Source organism: Schistocerca piceifrons, unplaced genomic scaffold (genome assembly GCF_021461385.2).
Source record: "Schistocerca piceifrons isolate TAMUIC-IGC-003096 unplaced genomic scaffold, iqSchPice1.1 HiC_scaffold_1978, whole genome shotgun sequence".
Lineage (NCBI taxonomy): Eukaryota > Metazoa > Arthropoda > Insecta > Orthoptera > Acrididae > Schistocerca > Schistocerca piceifrons.
Genome location: NW_025727876.1, coordinates 127,501 through 130,000, shown reverse-complemented (window position 1 = coordinate 130,000; position 2,500 = coordinate 127,501).

Sequence of the window (2,500 nt, the reverse complement as noted above, 5' to 3'; positions counted from 1 at the left end):
TTAACCTAACCCATGTTGTGCCTTAACCTAACCCATGTTGTGCCTTAACCTAACCCATGTTGTGCCTTAACCTAACCCATGTTGTGCCTTAACCTAACCCATGTTGTGCCTTAACCTAACCCATGTTGTGCCTTAACCTAACCCATGTTGTGCCTTAACCTAACCCATGTTGTGCCTTAACCTAACCCATGTTGTGCCTTAACCTAACCCATGTTGTGCCTTAACCTAACCCATGTTGTGCCTTAACCTAACCCATGTTGTGCCTTAACCTAACCCATGTTGTGCCTTAACCTAACCCATGTTGTGCCTTAACCTAACCCATGTTGTGCCTTAACCTAACCCATGTTGTGCCTTAACCTAACCCATGTTGTGCCTTAACCTAACCCATGTTGTGCCTTAACCTAACCCATGTTGTGCCTTAACCTAACCCATGTTGTGCCTTAACCTAACCCATGTTGTGCCTTAACCTAACCCATGTTGTGCCTTAACCTAACCCATGTTGTGCCTTAACCTAACCCATGTTGTGCCTTAACCTAACCCATGTTGTGCCTTAACCTAACCCATGTTGTGCCTTAACCTAACCCATGTTGTGCCTTAACCTAACCCATGTTGTGCCTTAACCTAACCCATGTTGTGCCTTAACCTAACCCATGTTGTGCCTTAACCTAACCCATGTTGTGCCTTAACCTAACCCATGTTGTGCCTTAACCTAACCCATGTTGTGCCTTAACCTAACCCATGTTGTGCCTTAACCTAACCCATGTCGTGCCTTAACCTAACCCACGTCGTGCCTTAACCTAACCCACGTTGTCGCCTAACGTAACCCACGTTGTCGCCTAACGTAACCCACGTTGTCGCCTAAACCTGCTCTGTAATTGTTATACGACTCGTTCAATTAGTGTAGTGTTGCCCACCCGCAACCCTCGCAATATAGTTCGCTACTCGCACTCCCCGCTCCCCTGTGTATCGCTTCATGTTAAACACCTTGCAAGTCTTGCTCACTTTCCACATGCTCCTGCTGTACACTGTAATGTGGATGGCAGCAGGACGTACATGCCGCCCCTCCCCACGTCCCCACCTTGCCCCCTGCCTTCGCAAGCTGGTTGGTGAGAACTTTGCATGTTCAATGCCCTCCGCATGCGACGTACTCAGGCTACGTTGTGGTGCGGCCTGTGTCAACTGTCCGCTAATGTCGTACGCGTAAACCACAATCTGTACTGCACATTCGTCCTTATGTACTGAATGATACATCGTGGCACATGTGTGACCGTACAACGACTGCGCCCAAAAACGGCGGACCATACAGTGCAAATATTGTGCACGCAGCTACGTGTCGTCTCCCTATGAGAGCTGGATTGCAGTGTGGTACGCCATAGAGACGTGTGGGAGGAACGGACGCCGTGGATGGCGATCAGCATGAGCTGTCTGTTGATGTATTCGGACCTAGTCGTCTCTCCTCACACACCGTGATGGCATGGTGCACCGCGTTCCATATCTGCGACATGCTACAGAGGCCGGTTGACAGTCGTTCGAGCAATGGACATCGCATACGTACGGGGGCCACCTTCCACGTATTGTCTAGGCGTGCACATTTTGTTGCGTGTATGTGGGCAGACGTAGTGTGGCGTGACACCTGACACAGGCATGCAATAATCGTGGAAGTTGCAAATGGCGATGGACGCCTGCGTTTTCTGGTGAAGTTACGCAAATGAACAAATGGTAACCTGTTGTGGTGCGGTTGTTCTCGCTAGGGGTGAATCGGTGATGGCGACGATAGGTTGAGGTACTAACCGGTTGTTCCAGCGATACCCACCATGCCGACGAAACTGAACGGCATCTGGGTGTGAAGCGATACGCGGCGGTGGCTGGGTGGGACCGTCCCCGGCCGGTGAGGGGGCGCCTCCCGGCGTGCTGGCCGCGCGGTGCGTGGGCGCACGCGCTACAGCCGGCTGGTGGGGGCGGCCAGTGGCAGGCGCGCCGGCCGACGGACGCGGCAGGCGTCGCAGCTGCGCGCCGGCGCACCCTGCGCGCGGCGCCGTGCGGCCAAAGTAGGTCCTCGCGGGCCCGGTGCGAAGCGCGGTGGACATCTTCAGTGTGCTGGTCCGATTGAGGACTGTGTGCGTTGAGGATGCGCTGCCGCCCGGCGCTCGGCGCCGCGACGCCGTCTGCTGCTCGGTCGCCCCAGCGGTTCTCGCTGGTGGTTTGTATCGCAGCTGTGCGGATGTGTTGGCGCGTGCGCTGTGCTGGGAGAGTTCGCTTCGGCACCCAAGTGGGGCTTTTGTCCTTCTGTGGCGCTGGCGTTGGAGCTGCCGGTCACCGTAGGTGGCGCGTGTTGTCTCCCGCCGGCAATGCCACGACAGCACGCTCCCGGGCCTCTGTCGGCAGCGGCAAGCTCAGTTGGGAGCACGGGTGGTCGCACCGAAAGCGTCTACTCGCCTAACTCCGGGCGATTGCGCCTCTCTCGAACCCGACCAAGTACTTGGGACGGCGCTGCGCGCCG